This window comes from Hylaeus anthracinus, unplaced genomic scaffold (assembly GCF_026225885.1).
Source record: "Hylaeus anthracinus isolate JK02 unplaced genomic scaffold, UHH_iyHylAnth1.0_haploid 3, whole genome shotgun sequence".
Lineage (NCBI taxonomy): Eukaryota > Metazoa > Arthropoda > Insecta > Hymenoptera > Colletidae > Hylaeus > Hylaeus anthracinus.
In genome coordinates this window covers 4,702,885-4,725,772 of record NW_026535284.1, presented here as the reverse complement: position 1 = coordinate 4,725,772, position 22,888 = coordinate 4,702,885, and the positions used below count along the sequence as shown (strand labels likewise).

The following is a 22,888-nucleotide window of genomic DNA, read 5'->3' as shown; positions in this document are numbered from 1 at the left end:
TATTTGCGTGTACCGTTTATGGGATCCGCCACGGCTATGTTATAAGATGTACTTTGTTATTAATGAATCACCCAAGAGTACCATTCGAAACAGAGAGATTATTAAAGCTGTAGAACCGATTGTCGATAAAATTAAATAGATATCCACGTCGGCAAATGTAACTGACCGGAACATCCGGGCAGTTTCTGTCAGGCTATCGGACTCGCTTGCCCAACAGACGAGTGGAAGAATTTCTGGAAGGTCACACGAGTGGGCACCTATCTTCAGGGACAAAAGAGAAGCTCCCGGACCGGGGAAAGAACGTCAAGGAGGTTTCGCGCGTAAACTGATATTCCATTTGAAGCACTGAAGCGAGGAAAGCGCGGCCCGAGTTTAAGAGGCGCAAAAAAGACCCTCGTCTCTTCCGAGTAAGCGAGTAAGCTTTTCAGCGCACGAGGAGGGATAGGAGAACGCAAGGAGAACGGCAGGGCTGGATTCAAAAGTCGAAAAGCAGGGTGGAAAACGGGAAACGGAAAATGGAGGACGAAAACGAGTTCCTGGCTAGTGGAGAGGAGAAGAATCGGTTTTATCACGGTCGCGTAGCTTCTTCTTCTTCTTAAGGTCTTGTTTAGATGAGACGAGTTACGCGGGACTAGAGACAGGTAGCGTTCAGTCAGTATTCAGAGTGGAATTGTATCGCTGCAACTGTCGCGCGACTGATGGACGATTGCTTCTCTAGTATCTCGACTCGCACCTGAGTCGCGCGACTGTCGCTGCGTCCAGCATCGCGCGACAATTGCAGAGGATGTAATATTTGGTATAGCTTCATCCAACTCCATTCTAAACATAGAGATTCAAACTGCTGTCCTTGTCCTTCTTCGTAATGGTTATGAAGGGTTTTCCAAAAAAGACCACAGGATTTCCTTTTTTTAATAACAATATATGCCTGTCTGTGTAGTTGCGGTGAACATATTAATATAAGTATAATATATTATATTAATTATGTAAATTAAATATATTGTGTATTTTGTGATCCTTGAAAAGAAATCCTAGAGGCCCTTTTGAAAAATTCTGTATAATAGAAAATTACTTTGAATTATAAGAGAGATTCTAATTCAGCATTGGAGTCACAGAGAATTGCTATTAAAAATCAACGAAGCTGTATAGACATTAGTACTCGTTACAATAGTATAACAAAGAAACATTCTAAATGAGTACAGATATGCACTACTTTAATACATATCTCTGTTAGAGAGAGAGTTGGATAATAAAATGAACGAATAGCAGTCCTTTAATTACCTGTGTCACCATTATAACGCTCACAATATACCCGCATGCACCCTCTGAGTTCATTCTTTCTATGTCACGTACAAAAAGTTGTAATTTTAAAAACATGCCACGCAATCAGATTTTTGTTTTCCAGTCAACAGTATATATTTTGTTATTAAATACAAATATTCTAAATCACGTTTTGTAATACCCTTATTAAAATGATCGAATATTTCATCGAATATTAAGAGTATGTACAATATGTGGTTTTATTTATTAGTATTTGACACTCTGTTCCAATTAATTGTTCATCACTCTTGACTGATTTGTATTACTGTATAATTCACAGTTCTGGCTTTCGATGATATCGTTGTTCATGCGTTTGACATGAGTTGTTGCAATGAGTGACAAAGCGAGTTCTGCATGAAGTAGCATTCTATCTTCTCGTGACAACTAGTTATTTTAAGCTCTCATGATATATGTATGTGGTCTCCTAATTTGTATTAATATAGTAGGAATTTCGGTGGTTTTCGTTCTCGGGGTGTTTTACTTTTATGTAGACTATGTAAATATTCACGCAAAACGCTACTTTTCGTATTAAAATATTCTTTTAGAGCGATTAAAGTTAATTATGATCAAAACATTATATAATTGTGCAATGATAATATCAAACCAGGGACGTATAATTCAATTTGCATGGAATTTGACGTGGAATGAACCAAGGGTGAGTGCGTTACTATCTAGGCTTTTCTCTTAGTAATTTCGATAAGCGATATTTTACTCTACCGGAAACCATTAAAACGAGTGACAACTGCTTTTGCAAGTTATGCGTCTAATTATAATACATCTTCCGATTAATAGTATTTCCATAAGCCAGCGTTCGATTAGGCAGCACTCAGATAATAAGACATTAAACCGCTTACAAATAATCGGCCATTAACTGTGCCAATTTCTAGTCGAGCCAATTGAATGTCGAATATAAGATCGATCCTCGGACCCAATCACAAAGGGATCACTATCTATACCGACAACTATAAAGAATGTCTCTAAATTCCTTTAAGAATCCATAATCATTAAATAAACAATAATGAAGCTAAGCAAAATGGTCAGTAATCGATAGTTTTAGTAGGTGATGCGTCTATAACCACATGATGATTCTAGTAACATAATCAATTGATCAGGGTATAGTAATAGTTCCGACTGTAAATGAAGATAGACAAAAATTTCATTAGATTTCACCGTTCTTATTATTCCAAATAGTTTCCAAATCATCTTATCCTTAGTTTAAGTAATAGCTAAATCACAGAATAGGCTATTTAATTCTTTGATCGCGAGACGATTTCTGTTGGAAATTGTAAGAGGATTAGTAGGAGTGACTTTAAATATAATATCAGTTGATAGGGAATGACAGTTTATTCATACGACGTATATTTTCAGAGAAAAAAAATTGAGAACTTAGAGGACCCTTTTCCTGAAATTCAATTTATCCAACGAACCTGTAACTTTTAAATTTTTATTTTCGTAACTAAGCAACCTACGAATAAACTGTAAATATAAAAAAATTTCGTTTCATCATCTCCTGTAAGCTGATATACTTTAAAAATTAATTCAATTTATCCAACGAACTTCTAACTTTTCAATTTTTATTTTCGTAACTAAGCATCCTGTGAATAAACTGTAAATATAAAAAAATGTCTCATCATCTTCTGTAAGCTGATATTTTTTAAAAATTAATTCAACGAATACGAACGTTTCTCTGATACCATTTCGCGAGGACGTATATGTATATACACCCTTCGCAGTTAAAGGTTTAAATAGATGTAAATAGGAAATCTTATCCAGAGTTTTGAAACAAAAATTGACGAAATGTGGGAATTGTAGGAAAGTCAACTCAGGTTAGAAGTAAGTGGATTACCAACTGCACTTGCTACAACAATTCTAAGAATTGCTAGAGTAATTCTAAACGATTGCCACTAAATTTGTACTTTAAAGAGGATACCTATTCCATTCTACAGCAAGTTTTCCATAGCTTTCCAGAATCGATGGCGAGCGCATATGTGCATGCGAAGTAAGAAGTTCAAAATTCATTAATACCAACCGAGCCTTTAGTATTTTCGTTCGCGAGATAGGAACGGCTTTCATCATCGTACGGGTGGAAATTAAAAAAGGAACGATTAGGTAAATGAGAGGGAAAGAACAGGCGGTAAGAAATAAAATTCCGACGATCTCTAATTCCAGCCGTGATGTTTTCTTTCCACGGGCTACTCCCTCTCTCCCGCGGCGTCGTCGCATTTTTGCCCCAGCATGCGAACTTATTACAAAAGGAAACACGCCGCCAAAAGGCGAAGATTAAATTGGCTTTCGAGCACGGCGAAAGTTTCATCCGTACCGTTCCACGTTACTCGGTTTACTTCCGCGCCGCGAAACGAAAAGCGAGATCCGTTATTACCCGAATGCTTCGCCAGTTTCTCGGCTAGGGTTGCTTACACCGAGACCTGTTCCCGAACCGACGTGCTTGGCCCCGTCCCTTAATATTTATGCCGCGGGGAATTTATGTTCGATATACACAGAGCGGTTCGGCGAATGTCTTCGAAATTATGGGAGACCCAGGGGATGTATTTCGAATAAGAATTAAACAGCTCGGAGTCATTGCTTACGCCCGCGAGGACATTTTTGCAATTTTAACACTTTCGCTGCGGACGAAAATAAGTGGCCGTTCGCTGGGAGCTAGTAATTATGATATTTTTTAAGATTGAAAATCTTTCTATTTTCGAACAGCCGAAATTCATGTCCCGTTATATGGTGAAAAATGCTGTGAGGCGATGAAATGGGTGGGTAGTAACAGAATAAATATGTCGCGTTACAAAGCTTGTCGTGAGATATTTTTCTGTATTTTAATATCTACTGGTTGGAACAATTAAAACTTAATCCGAAATAATTCAACATTTATGAACGTACAGTATCATTCAGTGTTCGATTGAACATTAATAACAATTACGGTTCAGGATAAGTATTCATTCGAGACATTAATCGTGAGAAATTTGTCAATATTTTAATATATATCGATTGCAACATAAAACTATTAATTTCTGACAATAGTTAAGTTAATTATTAACAATACTAACAATGTGAAATGTAAAGTGCAAAGTGTAAAGTGGTGTGGATGGTTTCTGTGCATTTATCGTATAGAAATTTGTGCATTTAAGGAGATTTTAGTGTAGTAACAAAAGAATGTTCCGTTAAAATTGGCTCTTAGTACGTCACAAACGAATGAAGGGGTTTTCGGAGAAATAAAAATGTCCTGTCGCGGGAAATCATTAAGTATGGTGCAGTAGGTGGTGGTTGGCGATCAGTTAGTCGTGAGATATCCTGTCACTTGATTTTCAATCTCTCCAACTCTTGCGTGTGCGTGAAGTCTGTAAATTTTTTAATGAAAAATTTCTTACAAATGTTCTAATATGATTATTTTGAAAAACATATATTTGTGGTAACTTATTTTATGTATAATATGATTGCCGAACAACAAGTCTAACCACAACACTAAACTCAAAAGAACAGACCAACATGAATGCTTACATCGTACTGACTGTCTAAATACGACTAAACTGCCTAACAGAACAAAGGACGCGCATGTGCGTCATCCGCAGCGAAAGTGTTAACATTTTAAGTAACGACGGATTTAGAATCAATTTTTTTGAAGCAGTTTGCATTTCCAACCACGACTAATTTGCATAAGCTCATCTATCACGTAAATATTAATAATATTATTACATTTGGAGGGAACATAATTGAATGGAATATCCACTCTTAAATTAAAATTATAAATATCAAACGTAGTTCGGGTAAAATTTCTCGAATGATTTATAAAGTTTTCACGTTCTTTAACGATCGATAAAAGCGAAATTTGCGCACGATACGATACACAGAATGAGAATTAATAATTCAAAATGGTCCGGATTAATACATTTTAGTTACGTATTCGAAATGTATCAAAGCACACGGACTCGCTGCGTCTCTCGGCTACGTGTGCAACTACAACACATTTGCAAATCATATTTTTAATTAATAAAACTGGCGCTCGGTACAAGAATGAATCGGTAATGTTTCAACAAATATTAAATCCAATGATTAACTTTACAGCAAATTCATCTGCAAAATACAAATATTAAATCCTGCGAAGGATGTTTATTAAATGGTTGCCAGCAACCATTTCGTCTGTGCATAGGATTTTATTAAAAATTGATAACTTTTTAATAAATATTCAGTTCGATGATTACATCCGCTGTACACTTTATCAGAGCATCACAAATATTGAAACACGGGTAGAGAGATTGTTAATATCACGAAGATTTATTAATATAAATGTTTACAGTGCTGGAATTTGTGTGACAGAATATTGCAACGAATGGAAGCTTTCGTAGGACAAAGGGCTACTTTCTCTATTTAATAGGGAAGAAATTAAAAATGGTGCACTTGTAGAAACACAAACGTCGCGTATGTTATTCATAATTAGACTGCGGATCTTTATGCATTTGCAGAATAAAATTAATTCCTATTTAAGTTCAATTTTTGTAGGCACGTTCGCGAAGATATTATTTTGCATAAAGATCCGCAGTCTATTCATAATTATTAATAAAGATTTGTATATACACGGTCTGTCTAAAAAGAAACCGAACTTTTGCTCTAAAATTCGTTCTAATCGCGCCATCTAGTTACAGGTAATAAAAGACGATAGATTGTGTGACTTGAAATATAACGGACGTTTTGTGACGCTTGTTGGATATCGCAATGGAGCCACGCGCTAATATTAAGTTCTGTGTTAAATTGAAAAAGTCTTTTACCGAAACGCTTACGTTATTAAAACAAGTGTATGGGGATAAATGCCTAAGTTGTACACAAGTTTACGAGTGATTCACTCGATTTAAAAACGATCGAGAGTCCATTGAAGACGAAGTTGGGTGTTGCCGCGCGAAAAAGCACTTGCACACAAAGCCGCCATTGAGCGTCAATTTTTGGCTAAAAAAGGCATTGTTACCTTGGATCATCCACCCTACTTGCCTGATCTGTCACCCTGCGATTATTTTCTTGCCCCAAAATTGAAAATTCCAATGAAAGGGACACACTACACCAACATTTCGGAGATTCAGGCCGCTGTAACCGCCGTACTAAACGAGGTACCAAAACAGGAGCTGCAAAGGTCCTCCGAAATGTTAATTACGCGGTCTACACGCTGTATTGACGCAGAGGGAGATTATTTTGAGTAAATAAACGCGTGTGTAAAAACTTTACTTGTACTTTTTTCTTTTTATAGCAAAAGTTCGGTTTCTTTTTAGACAGACCGTGTAAATACTCGAAATCAAGCGTTTCGAGGTTTTAAAACCTGCAACTCCTTGGGCCCTAAAACCACAACCTCCACAATCCTCAAGAGTTCCGAAGCCTTAAAACCTACAACTCCTTAGGTCCTAAATCCACGCAACGATGATATCCTAGAACTATCCGACCAATGGAGACAATGATTGTTAATAACCAGCCCTCGTATCGTCATACAATCCATGGAAGACCCATACTCGAAGTCCTGATCAAACTCTAGCCTCCAGCATTGTCAAGGACGTTTCCTCTTCAGTTATCTCTTATTACCAGGGTTTAATATAACACCACCAGGTGTTCAACCTGCCTCTTCAACTATCGAGTCGAATTGCCGGTATGCAATAGCCCTAAAGGTAAGGCTTATCGTGTGTGTACGCGAACCATGGAGAGACCGTGAGTGAAACGATAGATTCAAGTAATAACGAACCTAACACGCGGAATGCCGTGTTTTGCTTGCGTAAATACGAGTATCCTGCGCGTTCAAGGTTTACCAATTAATTTGTCAGGTATGTAAACGCGGTGCCCATGAAACTGCTCGTCATCGGTTATCATCGATCAACCCGTGGACACGAGAGGTCCAGAGATGGAACGATCGTATTATTCGCCGCAGGGTTGCGCAACTCAGAGGCCACAATTGGAAATTTTTCACCAACGAAAGCAGCAACTAATGCCACAGTTGTGTGTCCGAGTCGTGATCGACGCTGTTGCTATCAGTCACGTGTTACTACTCGGAGGATGATGAAATGTTTGGAGACACGGCCAAAATTCGTGGTCGACAGGAGTGTCATTTTATGTGTAAAACGAACTTATTAGACGTACTGTACTTCATTTTCAATGAATTTCAGTTGGAAAGTACCGAGGCTGCGTTTCTCACGGAGTCTGACCAACGTGTGTGACTATTATTACCTATTTCTACTTGTTTCATTGAATTATCTGTTTTAAGTCGATCTAATATCTTAATTAATAGGAAACGGCTGAAAAAAATATTATTAGATAACAATAATCGTCGATTTATATGAATTTCATTATTTACTCATTTACGAAATCAATCTTTCTTTTAAACGGAGTCTCGTATGGATGAATTTTACTCCACATTTTCGATTTATTATTACATGAGGAATCGCTCTATTTTAAATTTTACTACGGATATTTTAATGCGAATGATACGGATCATTTATTCGTTTTAACTTTCTAGAACAATCTTTCACACAATTGTATTTCAATTTTTGCCGCACTAATTTCAATGAATTTTTTTCAAACATAAATTATATTTATGTTTTAAAATCATCTGTACACATTTTAAATAAATGTATGTATAACATTAAATATGATAGACGTGTCAGTTGTGATTATAAATACAAGTATAAGTAGGTACAGTAGGTCATTTGATCAATTTTCTTTTAATATTTCTTTTCAGGAATCAATTAGGGGGACCAGAAAGTAATGTCGTTTCTGCGAATGTCAATAATAGTTTATCATTTATCAGTTCATCGTATACCAATTGATTTTTATCGATCAGGCAAAAGGTTGTTGATAACGAGGGCGATTCCATAATTGATTAAAAATAAAAACTTGTTATAAATTTATTACTTGGACTGCAAGAAATCCAGAGAACTTTCTCGAAACTGCTAAAAACAAAAGAGTACCCACTCAACCCGTTAATCGCACCGCTTTCAACCGACGATCCTACGATCGCTCCTCGGCGTCATAAACATTGTTAAACGGTAAATTACTTGGCACGCCAGCGTAAAACATTTCGGCGTTACATTATCCTCCAATTACACCCCATCAATCCGTTTCGTCGACGTTCGTACGTACCGCGCTCGCTGCGTCGTTTACTCACGCGTCATTTCGCGCATCAACTAAATAGGATTACCGCCTAACGCCCGCGATATTCTATTCTAGGCTTGCCACAAGGTAGGTACCATTAACGACCGGTCAACAACATCGTGTTTCGCGTCGAACACGCCGGGAGGAAATCGTTGGCGAAAAGTTCCAAGGATTCCATTCTCCTCCTTCTTCCCGTTCGAGTCGCCTTCATTCCGAATTCCCGTGCTGCATATTTCGTCTCCTTTTTTTTTCTCCGTTACTCTCCTTTTCCTCTCTACCCACCCACCCCCACCTAGCTGCCGTATCCGTTTTCCGCAAACTCGCGTGTCTCTTACCCCCGCAACAGAGACGATAGAAAAAGGGAAGACAGTGCGGCGGAAAAAGGGGGGTCTTATTTGCAGAAGCTTAACGACAGATCGCCGTTTCGCGAACAGAGCAAAAGGTAATTTACATTCAATTCAGGAAATCCCAGATGTCTACTGGCTAAAGGGCCGGCTTCGCGAAGAATACCCGACTACCCGTCTTTTACACCGGATATCCGACATCTGCATAATTCTGGTTTCACTCTGATTACGTATTCGCTCTATCGTCCCCTCGTTCCTTCTTCTTTCGTTCTCCACGTCGAATTCCATCGAATTCTTTCCTCCACGTATACCTCGGCCACTTAGAAGACATCCTAGGAGGAGTGGCCTGAACGCGGCAGGAACGAGGAACGATTCTTTTTACCTCGTGATTACAGTTTCAAAGGGACCATTTTGACATTGTTCCAGCTATCGCTTTACAATCCTTCGTTACATCTCCGTGATAGTATTACTAAGTGATCCTCGCTTGATTGTTTAAATTACGTGTGAAACCAATCGTTTCTGATTAGGTTTAAAATTGAAGGGTTTAAGTTTTGGCCACTTGGTGCATGTATTATAATACGACGCTCGTGTGTTATTGATCTATCTCACCGTCTGTCTACCTCGTTTCTTCGTTAGAGGGTGTTATGTATTTAGGAGAAGGACGACAATGAATCATTGGACAAGGAACGCTGGACAATGTTTATTATTGATAGGTTGAGTGCCATGCTGAATTTAGCAACTTTGCCTTGTTTCTTGAGACTGAAATTCAACTTTAATTTAACCCTTTGTAGTGGTATCAAATTTAGATATGGGTGTCGTACTGGTAGAAATTAATTTTCGAAGAAAGAGCAGTGATACGTACTGTGCAAGATTGTGGAGGATAAGCAAGATTTATTAATTCTTTTGTGAACTTTAGATATATTAAGAGGTTGCATTGAAAGCCGCTGTTTATGTATACGTGGATTTCACTGCGAATACTGTATACAGTGATGCCGTCGTATATTATGAGTTGTTAAAACCATATGAAAAAGTCACCGCCGAACGTTATTGCCAACAATTGAAGCGTTTACGCGATAATTTGATAGAAAAATGACCATCAATTGCATCAAATCGCCGAAAAGTGATCCATGTTGCTAGAACTGTGAAAGAAACACTGCTGGAGTTCGAATGAGAGATTCTCCCTCACCCAACCTACTTTCCAGACCTGGCCCCAAGTGATTATCATTTGTTCAGATCGATGCAACATGGTTTGGAAGACACACATTTCCGTAATTACGAACAAGTTGAAAATTGGGTTGGTGATTGGATAAGCTCGAAAGATAAACCGTTCTTTCGTCGCGGAATTCATCTTTTGGCAGAAAAATGGGAGAAAGTAATAGCTTTTGAGGGCAAATATTTCGATTGATACTTTTATATACTTTACTATTGAAATAAATGCCCCAAAAACACGAAAAAAAACAGCAAAACATGTGTTTTAATTTTAATTCATACAAAAGTGTAATCTATACGTTAAAGAAAGAAATGCTGTAGACGTTTGAAGCACAATGTACAAATAAAGAACAAGTACTTTGTATTGACTGTCAGATACAAGATAAATTGTATCATGTACAAAGCCATGTGACGTCATATAATTCTCATTAACATATCAGAGAGTTCCACAGAGGCTTTCTATAAAAGCTGGGCCAAATAAAAGTGACAAGTCATAGTTATCGGTATCTTTATAGAAAAATATCAAAGAGCAAATATGGATGGTTCAAAGAGTGCTACCCAAGCAAAGTGACTACCCACCCTGTATAAATAGATTTTGTGCACACACTGGAATTAAAATAAGGTGTAAGATGATGGTGTAACATCACTTCTAAAGCGTTACAGAGGAAACTACTGCCGTAGAGTGTCACGGTAGGAGAAAAGACAATACTGGCATCCATTCTCCGCGAGGATCTCCTCAAACTTACACGTTTATCCGATATTTGATTTCCCATTATCTTTTTTGTTTCTTCAGTGATCCGTCGGGCGAGTTCATCGATTCGGACTGTCGACTGTGTATTCAGTTGATTTGGTCCAGACAGGCTAGGAGGATAAGTAAGAACGAAGGGCGATCGGGGGTTGGAGAGGAGAGAAGATAGAGGGTCGAGTTGCATGCAATTAAACTTTCAATCCCTTCTGTCTTAATTTACTTCGAGACTGCTGGTATCGAAGTGTTCTCCAAGGAGGTCAGAACGAACGGAGGAGACACCTCTATTCAAATGATTTCATTCGCTCGTTACTCTTTTCTTTTTTGTTTCTGCTTTTGTTCTGCGTCGACGTTCCCCTCTTTTCCTTTATACCATTCTCTTACGTTTCTGTTTGTTCTTTTGCGTCCTCGCGCAGGTTTACTTGGTTATTTAATATTTGGGAGGATTCCTCCATTTCGAGAGAACTTCGAAAGAGTAAGTAACCGACTCGCCGCGATTTCGATGATTCATCGAAGTAGGGCGTTTTTCTTCCAAAAGGTATTATCCATCTCCCACCTCCCACGCCTGTCGTCGTTCTCGCTCCTTTTTTCGAGGACAATAGCGCAGCACATCTAATTAAAGGAGCTGCTATTATACTCGCGAAGATAGGTAATGAAAGCCACCGTGTAAAACTCTCGCATGCTATTCCTCCTCCTTTGCAGCGTAAATCGTTGCCCAACCCCTTCTTACTTCGCGCGACTACCCCGCACGCGACCCACTTTCTTAATTGTTCCTCTATTAAAATACACTCTAATTACTATCCATTGTCCTCCATATTTATTGCTTCAGGACTCGTTACGCATTGAAACCGGCTGGCGCTATATTTTAGGGCTGGGCCACCTTTGTGCCCGGCCAGGGTTAAAAGCGTAATGAGAAAGAAGATTTATACCGGCCGGGTGCAAATTGTACTTTCATCAAGCGGGAGATTAATATTTCGGAAATATCGTTATTTTTCCGTCCTAAAACGTTGCGCGCAAACCACCTGCGTTCGTAAACTCCCACAAATGGGACGAGCTGTCCGTTTGGAAAGTGATTAAAGTATAAGAGTTCAATAAAATTCATCAATTTAAGCGACAATGATTTATACTTGTGTCGAAATAATGTTTCTTGAGAAGAATGCAGTCAATGCGCGAAGAATAGAATTTTGTTACTGTAAATACATTTACTCTATTTTCTACCCATTTATTAATATAAAATGCGCAGGCTTACTAAGATCATTAAAAATTTCAGTAACAGGCAGAAAATACAAAATTCAGTTTTCAATTTTTCGCGAAACATTCCCGAAGCGTGTTTTAAAATTCTACTCCATATTTTCAACTTCGTTCAAATTACGCCAGTGGATTTGCGAAAAATGTTCTCCAACGAAACAATTGAAACAACTTCTACTTTTCTATATTTAGCACGCATTTCCGACACATTTTCAACGACTTTGAGAACGTAGATTAGTTTTAATCCGAAACATGGAGAATACTTTTTCGCATATTAATCACAAACGAAATTTCAATTTGTGTCCATGTTTAGAACCGTGCATTGTTTATACTGAACCCATATTGTGTATTATTTCGATTCGAAGAGTCCAGATTATAATGCACGCAAATAACTCTGTATGTACAATGGCGGTAATCTATTCAGAATATTCGTGTGCTCTGCTGTTTCGACATCACGAGGATTTTCCATAAGTGTCATGTCGCGATGAAACGAATCTCTCTCGAAAAATACAAATTGTTAATACATTGATTTTGTTCAGCAAGATATTTAAAAGGAACGAATTCTTCTGCGCTACGAAGAAGATTCCATTGTGCATTTTAATAAACGGAAAAATAGACACAATTTACTTAAAATTTACCGTGGAAAAGGTCTATGATAAAAAGTTTTGTGAGAAATAAATAGAAATATACACGTCTGTTCAAGTAGGTGATTCTGTGTATGAAATATTCACAACTTCCTTAATTTTATATATATTTATATTTGAACAGCGCCACGTACGGATGCAGAAACTAAATAAGAGTAAATTGATATTTTCGTAAAGTGAACCATGTCATCTGGATCCCCAAACTCTTCCTCTATCCTTCCATCTAGATATTTGTGGAAACTGTAATGGTTATGGAATGATATTTCTGCCAAATATGCACAAACGTGATCTGTACAGGTATAGGTATACGTAATGATGACTTTTCAAAGATCTATTTTAATAATCACGGCAAGCGGAACCTGTATTCTAGTTAATTAGATTCATAAAATACATTTAAATGACAATTGCGCAATGTTCATACTATAATGTTATTAAGAACTTCTATTTCCGTTTTGCGCAAAAAATTTGCAAAATTAGACCCGAACGTATCTGTAAATCACTTTGGCGACCTGAATTTGGCTTGGTCATAGAGCGACCGACAGTCACCAGTAATTCTTGTCGAACGAATTATTTATCGGTACACTAAATTTTATATTTATTTTTATATCTCCCATAAATATATCGGATCCAATTCTCCAGTGCTAATAATATTAACAACGCAATATGTTGAAATTTCTTCAGCAATTCACCTGCTTTCTCTTAGGATACTATTGTAAGAATCGTGAAATTATGGTACAGTACAGTTCTATTTGCTCTTAGTCGAGAACTTTTTACGAAGATTGTCGAAATACCTAATTTAACATGACTGGTAATTTTGTCATTAATATACACCGTAAATTATTGCTGTACAATTTTCGTTGCCAAATTTTATATGGAATGTGTATTTAACATTTAATAATATCAAGTGTTTCGAATGCTTTATTCAATTTTATGTGTATTTAAAGTGTATTCAATTTAAAGTGTAGAAAGAATGTTCAATACAGGGTGTCTCACGCAACCGGAACAGGTTGTACCTCCTAAACGGTTGGGAGTAGAAAAAGATGTCATAAGTTAAATGGTAACCGATAGTTCATAACATGCGACTAATTTTATGCACTTTTGTGCATCGGTGCATCAGAAAAATGCTACTGTACTTCTTTTAAAAATGGAAATCATATATTTTTGACGCCACAGATCGATGCAGTTTCCTGTGCTCTACATAAAAGTATTAACTGTAGGATGGTTGAGCGGGAAACCCAATTTGTAATAAAAGAAGTTTTATTCAATATGTGTGGTCTGTAAGGAGTCCGGGCTGACATTGGACTCCTTAGAGACCACTCATATTGAATAAATCTTTTTTTTATTATAAATTATGTTTTCCTCTCAACCATCCTACATAACATACTTGTGCCTTAAACATCTGTAGTAGGCACACCCGCGAGACCCACGGCGATATTATCCATCGCGTAATAAGGAAGTCCGCGTAGGTCGGAGCTTTCGATGGCAGATTACAAGATTCCGCGTAGAACGACTGAAAATCGGTTTGCAGATTCGTTGAGCTTCCACTCGGTTCTGTGGCATGTGGCAGGCGGTGGTCTGAAACCTATGCAAACCCGTTCGAAACTATGTAAAGCAATGCTAATCCGTCGATAAAACCCTCACCGACGAGCGAACCACCCTCACGTTACCGCCGTTGCGTCGTTCCTACACACACGGATCATAGATGCCTTGCGTGTGTTAGGGTGCACCGCAATGCAGCCTCGGCTCTAGCTGGTCTGACGTATTTTCCAGTAATCCTCGGACCCCGACGGTAACTCTATTAGATTCCTGCGAAAGGTTTACTCCCCTCCAAGCATCGCCCGGATCACTGCTTTCGCTAATACGTTAGCGGCTTGTACACGCGCCAACGTAATCGCCGTCCACAGATTTGCCTGGCAACCGTCATCTTTTCGTGCAGACTGAGGCCATCTCTGTATCGTAAACGGGTAAGAAGATGTGCAAGGGACGATTGCTGGAAGAATCGTATCCAAACGAATACTTCGAAACTCTCGTTTTGTTGAGAGGAATAAACGACGTGGCGACGGCGAAGGCGTGAATGAATTAAGGGGATAGGGTACTCTAAAAGTTTGAAAAACTGTCTTTTTTTTTCAAATTTAACATGTGTAGCTTGTTTGCCCTCTAACAGAAATTATGCACACTTCTCTCGATGTAAGCACAAACGTTTCGGGGTGTGAATTATATTCAACAAGTTATCTGCGATAATACATGAATAAATGATTATTATCTACTTGTTTAAATCATTTACAAAACTTTTGTCATTATCATACGAAATTATTCCTTCTCCATAAATGTTATTCATTCATTCGTAACATAAATTACAATCGAATTCGAATCGTTAATAATGCAAATATACATTTATGACTTCTTTTGGATTTTAAAGGACTTTAATAACGATGCTTAAAACATTTTGATCGTCTAGTTACCTTTCAACAGACAAATATAGCAGAAGTATACTTAATTAATGAAATTTCATTTCTCGCGTTTCAAACCTAATAATCGTCATCGATCTGGCGAACTTTACTTTCATCTGCGACGCGTAAAAGGAAGACACAGCGATGGGAGCGTTGGCGCGATAAAAAATTAACTTCTTAATTTCACAGACAGTCAAAGTTTATTAGAGGAGTCCGTGAATTTCAGTGCAGCGCGTCTCTTTTAATTAAACGGTTAAAAGTTTCTCACCGGGAATTCCTCTTGTTGCGTAACGGCGCCATTAAGATTTACAGAGGCGCGTTTAACAGACGAATATTTTCGGCGGCTTTATCTCAAGAAAAGGGAACAGGAATACCGTGGCCGCGGACCGCGACGCGGACATAGGGAAAAGTTATGAGCGCTTTAGTTGAAACATTAACGAAGGAAGCATTTAAAACTCGAGACCTCCCCGAAGTTCCTACGCGTAAACATTAAAGCCACCCGGCTAAGTGGCACCGTTACTTCTTCGCCAAGGAAGTGGCTATCCGCACCACCAGGACGAGTTCACTCTTGATTGCAGTATTTCTGCTCGACGTTTCGTCGCACAAGTGCGCCTCAAGAAAAATATCAGTCCGACTGGACGTTCAACATCCACTGCGTGAGACTCTGTTTGCTTTGGCAAAGACCACGACACCCGAAATACAGGGTCCTCCAAAAGAAGCTTTACGATATTTACTGCTAATGAATAGAGTGTTTATTTCTTTTCTGATGAAATTTTATTTTGCACGTTAGCATAGCTCGTACACAAATGTTACAGTATCCATTTGTGATGACTAGACTGCGGATCTTTATGCATTTATAGGAAATTCGAATATGCAAGAAAGTACAAAATGGAAAAAATATGCAAGAATATAAGAAAGATTGAATAAGTAAAGTTCATGTTATAATATTAAGTTCAATTTTTGTAGGCACGTTCGCGAAGATTTTATTTTCCATAAAGATCCGCAGTCTAGTAATGACGAATAGCTAAGGTTTGAGTAAAAATTTCGCTGTTTCTATTTCTTTACGTTAAAATCCGAATTTTTAGAATTTCCTTTTTAAGAATTCGCGACGACACCCGAGATACAGGGTCCTCCAAAAGAAGCTTTACGATATTTACTGCTGATGAATGTAGTGTTTATTTATTTTCTGACTAAATTTTATTTTGCACGTTAGCATAGCTCGTATACAAACGTTACAGTATCCATTTGTAATGACGAATAGCTAATGTTTGAGTAAAAATTTCGCTGTTTTTATTTGTTTACGTTAAAATCCTACTTATTAGAATTTCCTTTTTAAGAATTCGCGACGACACCCGGGATACAGTGTCCTCCGAAAAAATCTTTACAATTTTCATCGCTGATGAATAGAGTGTTTATATCTTTTCTGTTGAAATTCGTAACATTTGGCGCGTACATGGGCGATCCCCGACAGACAAAGCGCGAAGAGAGAAATGAAAGTTCATTTATATTTGTTCGCGAGTTACGTGCGGACGGCGCAGCCATTAAGTTCGTCGTTCGCGCCTAAGAAGAATGATAATGACGCTGAAAGTTCGATAATGCGATATGCAAATTTTTCCACCGTGACGGCGGTCACGTTTACCAGACACTCACGCGGAACGTATAAATTCTTTTACAGTTCGAAGGGCGTTCGCGCCTTTTATTTTTATGACTCTCGCGGATCAATCATTGGGAATGCGAACGGCACAAAGCTTTTTCTCTCATTCCATGACGAGCCATCGGAATTTAATAAAACTCTCGCTGGGTGTACGTACCTGTGCGAGAGACAGAAACCTCCATTTTAAACGCGCATCCCAACGCGCATTAAAGCGCGCTACGAACGCGTTTCGAACGATTGAAAGGTTAGTCGAATTTCAATTGATTAATCATCGAATCAATGTACGAAATATCAAGGGAACGCTAAAAGGTGTACTCGTAATTTCCAACGTAGGCAAACAGCAAAGACAAGCAAATTTTTATTGAACATGGAATTAATTTATGGAACAATGAACAATAAATGAAATCAATTGATAGTAGACAAAAAGGAAACAAAAGAAGTAATTTGATTGTTGGGTACGATTTCGTGAAACCTACCCCTCTTTTAGCTACGCTACTTTGAGAAGGAATAAGTGAGATTTAATTGATATTTAATTAATAACAAATATCGAGCTTCTGATGCTTCTTTTGATCCCTCATAAATCTTGTGCAGATTTTATTATTTTCCGTATTGTATATTTGCCAACAAAATGAAATTTGTTCGGTTCGAAACGTAAAATATCAATTATTATATCGATTTACAAAGTGAGGATTTGTGTACGTTAATACGTGTGTATTAACTGTTTTACAACTGTCTCGGCCGAAATGAACTCCGAATTATTCTAAATAACAAATCACACCGCGTTCCCACGCAACCATTGCATACACGGATACACTCAGACACTTACCCTCATATTATATGTCACACTCCTATTCATGCAACTATTTATCTTCAGGTATAAGTAATACAAACTATGATCGACTACTAGATATTTAATTTCTAATAATGGTCAACTTTTACAGCGGTTACTGAATTTTTAAAAATAGTCTCCCAATTTTTTTACGCAATTCTTGTTAAAATCTTTCTCCATTACACAATTTAAAGAGTTTAGGCGCGTCATTAGCCATTCACCGTCGTTACTTAATGATAAAGAAAGATGCTACCACTATTCATGCGATAAATTTGTCTTAACTGGTCAACAATCGCTACCGTTACCGTTTAGTATCAGACCGGAGCTTTAAACCGGCTGTCTGCCGGTGGTTCAAGAAAATGAAAAATGGTCCCGACATGACACGGCGAGCGCAATTCCTCACACGAATCTCCGCTCAGCCGATGATCGGATAATCGCAAGTTTTTTGTTTTCCTCTTTTCACGTCCCGCTCGGAAATTCGAGAGAAAACTGTCCTACTAATCGTCCCTTAACCACGGCTTCGACGTAAGAGATAAGCCGGAAATCTAAACGCGCGTAAAATCGCCCGTTGAGGGAGTTAAAGACGTGCCAGTTTAATGGATGGTTAAAGCGTGTTTCAGTTTACGTCGCGAGGATACGATAACGCCATTATGTTCACCGTTAACCTTCCAAGTATTATAGCCCCTAGGTTTAGAGTCCCTCAGGTCGTAACGTGTGTGGACCGAGTGTATAGCCTCCACCTATCTATTGTACAGGGTGATCCTACAATGACGATGGAAAACCAAGTCGAAAGTGGAGAATACAATTTTTTCCGTACGTGTCTTCGTTTTCGAGAAAATCGAGTACGAGTGTAGTAACTCTCGACTTTTTAGGCTTCCGTTTAACTTCGTGTTTGTATTTATAAACGTATGCAATGTCACGCTTGTAACGATATCCATTCGAGTGAAATGATTTCGTAGATAAGAATTACGCGTTTTCTTCTTGACAAGCGTGTCTGTTGACATAGAAATTGCTCGAAACTTCGATCATCGTACTACGTACATAATTGTGTTTATTTTTAAGTAAAGTATTGTGCACTCTTTCTGTTGCATATTTTGAATTTTGTAATTTCTCGAAGGTTAACGTTTGCTTATATATTTTTTAACACTACTGAATGAAATTCATTTTTCAACACGAAACGAATATAACACGGGCGTAAAGTGAAGCTCGTAAAATGGCCGTGCCCGCGGAGGTGAACTGCGTCGCTGGATGGAACAATGGCCGTCAAGTAAAAATTCAAAATTAATGCGCCTCTTCTTTTTCAATTGGTCGCGCGTTTCTCGCTGCCGGTCGTCCGTGAATCACCGTTCCGAGCGCGGGAAACTCCGTTCCGCGAGAGCGCGATTACAGCCGCGCTGAAATTTCGGTCGACCTCATCCGCAAACGCGTGCACTGCATTCGTTGTACTCCCTTGCGATCGAAAAAAAAAAAAAAAAAAAAAGAAATGAAGGGTCGACTTTTTGACACGTTGCGAACCGTTCGATTAAGTCCACGACGAAAATTTTATATTGACAAAAATGTAAACTAATTAAAATAACTTACACGCGATCAAAAGTGTAAAATGAAATTATTGCACGTTGTAGGAACCATTTACTAATCGCGACATCTATTATGTGTATTGTAAACTTAACGACTTCGAGGTCTTGTGTTGTCCGTTCGTGTTCTGATCTCCGAGTCATACGCTCATAGAAATAAACACGTTAAGCAATTACGTATTATGAGTTAATACGTATAATATAAACTACACTAAAATCCCTAAATAACTATCCGACACGCATGAACCACTTTCGGACTAAAATCATACGAACTATAACATAGCAACTATAAGTAAAATTTGAAATTTTTCATTTGATTTCTACACTTGGCAAAAATGCATCGATCTATCGACTCTGTCGACAATTGACACTTACGTAGGTGATTCGATCAGATTTGCAAGGTCGCGGCCTCGGAATCTGCGATGATTACTTACCTGAAACAAAAGAAACAGAATTTTATCGGTATACGTGTCTCGCGTATTCGCGGCAATTAAAACGCTTCTGGTAATACCAAGCAGTATCGCAGAAACGATTGTTAATTAGGTTTCACGATTGTGGCTCTGCACGTGCAGAGAGGTCAATGCGCGTATATCTCTCAGCGATGAGCTTCGAATAGGCGAGAAATAACGTTCATTAAAATATCGTTAGCTGGTAAGTATCGTTCGCGTCTCTACTTGGTATTGATACGAGCGTAAATAGAAAAAATTGCATTTCCCGTGATAAGCTTTCTTGAATTTGCGTTTTTGGAAGTAATAGGGTCTTAAACAATTTTATTTTTTAACAACAAAATATGCTTATCAGTGGAGTCGTGGAGGGCATTCGAACGACATTCTCTTTCACATTTAATTGCAATCATGTGCGTTCTCATTTTAACTTACGTTATTAAATTTAAATAAATTACGTTCACTTATATTATTAAATATTTTTGATTTCTTTGCCCTAGATGACTAGCACAAGTTTCGCTTATGTTATTAAATATTTCACATTTTCCGTATATAAAGCCTGTCGTTATCGGTCTAATCGACATTTTAATTTGTATTATTAATGTTGCGACCGTGGGAGCTGCCATTGCGAACGGAAGCAGTGACGCGGGCTTTATTTCGCGTAAGCCAAGTTTCTCGATATAATCCTTCCGCGCTGGTAGCATCCGCAACAACAACAAGATCGTCGAGGACCAGCGCAACGACGTCGACGTCGACGTTGGTCGTTAGTTGGCGCGCCAGTAATAGCGGACGAGTTCGAATCGTGTACCGCACATCTAAATCGATATATCTGGCGGCTTGATGTCTGCGGAGTTCCTAACTGTACGCCGTTTCAATCTGATAAATGACAGCGAAATTAATTAATTAAGACTCAAGTACGTCCGCCCTTGCTACGGAAACATAGACCAAACAGCTGCGATAACGAGTACCCTCGCCAATAGGACACCTTTTTAACACTTTAATACGAGTAATTCATTTAAACAAACAAGAAACGCAGAGACTTACGAATTGATCTGATAGTCCTTTTTTCACTCTTTGAAGTTAGGTGGGTGAAAAGCTATCCCGCCTTTTGCTTAGCTGTACTATTTGAAAAAGTACAATAAGTGAAATAAAAAATGTATACAAAAACGCGTTAGCAAATTGACACTGTTCTTCTGTGCAGCTTGAATTTTGTTTTTCTTCTATAATCGTGTACCTCGAAGAGTTAAGGACGAAGCTCACCGATAATGAGGCATTCTATTACGAATATTTTGAAACTAATATATCAAGCGAATCTTCGTGAAACCTACATGGTCTTTTATTGGATATTTCGTGATGACAAATAAAATGCGAGGATTATAAAGCCTTCAATTTTGGTCTTAAATAAAAAATCTAAAACAATGTCACATTATCGGAGTCCTGAACCGAGCTTTCCCGTTAATATCTTCATTTTTGAATTTTTCTTCCTTTAAATTAGTAAAATATTTTTCGTGCTCTGGCAGATATTTGAGGTTCTATATGTTGAACCCATTCGAATAACGTACTTCGCAATTTGCTAAATTACTTGTGCTTTGTTCGTTCATTTATTCTAAAATTATATAATAATTCTTCAAAGGAGTGAACAATGACGTTTAAATGTGAGTCAAAATAACAAGTCTCTCCAAGTAAATTGAATTTATTATGTCAGCGTTACGCACGAGATATTTCTTTCTGTTCTGTACATGTTCCACGAAAATAAAGGACTGCATGGAAATTTTTGAAAAACGTGTCCCACGACACACCTTTCGGGTTCGATCCAATTTCGACGGCTTTCTACGAACAAATTTCATACCGTTTGAAAAAAAACTGTAGCTCGATTCGTATTTTCTGACGTGCGTTCGTTAAACGATTTTCGACAATTTTTCCAAAAGTAATTCATTTCTTGCGAATACACCGAACTCCTTAAACACTTATACAAAGATAAATAAATCTGTCAAAAGACGAACCGCGTCGATTCTATAAAATAAAACGTAGAAAAGAACCGAAACAGTTACGTCTTATTTTTTATTCTCGATATTTTACATATTTTTGCATTCGTGCATACCCTATTACATTTTCCGCAATGTTCATTCGCCATAAATGCATAAACATTCTCGGTCTACCGAAAACCAAGCAGTGGATGCGACGCAAAACGAAACCATTAAAAAAAAAAAAAAAGAACGAAGAAAAAAGAAGTAATTCGACAATTTCATATTTATGCAATTGCTGACCTGGCATCGAGCGGTACATCTGGCACATAATGCAGCTAATTATATATTTCCGATATTTCCAATAGATTATCGGTTATGGATACAGCAGATTGTACAAATGTATCCGTTAGTCGGATACTGTACCGTCTCTTATTGTTCGAAGACACGCAGAGATGTGTACAATAATCGTTTTCAATTCACGGATTTTCCTTGACATTCGTAAAGCCAATAGCCGTGGAACAAAGACGAGCAACGGATATTGCCTTGCTGTTTGGCAGTCCCCCAACAAGCTTTCCTAGATTTTCGCCATTCTGATTTCTCTCTTTTTCTGGGAACACTGGTAGGCTTTTTATCGATGACAAGAAACGAAAACCAATTATGCGATTCGGTTGGCACTGTTATTCAGTAGGGTTACTGCTACTCTTATTCTTCTTAGTAGACCGCGGATTTTACGCATTTATACTACAAGTTATTATGACTAAGTCATGGTAAACATAAGCAAAAAATATATGCACCCATGCAAAAAAAAACTATTACATTATTGTATTAATTAATGGATTATATTTAACGTACGTTATGTATATTTTTTGTATGCTTTTCATATCACTGTACGCCATAAATGCACGAAATCCGCAGTCTAATTATTAGCCGAAAGTATGTCTCAATCATTTCTTCGCAAAAATATTCTACGTGGTATTTAACCGACTGATAGGTGAAGCAATCGTACATAACTTATATATTGTATGTGCACAATTGTACAATTGTACACAAACGTTGAAAAACAGCCCTATGACCAGATTCTGTACGTCTAGTGTTGACTCTTTGCACTCGAGAGGTGACTCTCAGTCACCGTTAGGTTTCACGCAGCAAATCAACAATACCTAATGTTTCTTTAGGTTTAATTTCTTTGGAGCTCGAAGTGTCGATAAAATGATTGTCGGCGAGGTAAAGGTGACCTTATTCTCAAATCTAGATAGCTTAGCATTCATGGCAATAGAATGCTAAGAAATATCTCGAGTTGCTCGTAGATACCAGAAAAAAGGCCTCGAGTGCAAAG

General features: G+C 38.0%; 1 protein-coding gene across 5 annotated transcripts in view; it reads right to left on the bottom strand.

Moving 5' to 3' along the window:
- LOC128894434 (uncharacterized) overlaps positions 1-22,888 on the bottom strand; it is a 220,632-nt gene that overhangs the window by 18,574 nt on the left and 179,170 nt on the right. Inside the window, exons 4-5 of one of the 5 annotated variants that reach the window (XR_008461541.1) lie at positions 19,518-19,576; positions 19,003-19,017 (exon numbers count right to left, since the gene is read on the bottom strand). The exons of 1 other annotated variant lie outside the window; for it this stretch is intronic. The gene's annotated coding sequence lies outside the window, so the exon portion shown is untranslated. Of the gene's footprint in view, positions 1-17,652; positions 19,577-22,888 lie in introns of those variants that run through there. 3 more of the 5 variants (XR_008461543.1, XR_008461542.1, XR_008461537.1) reach the window with 3 other exon arrangements.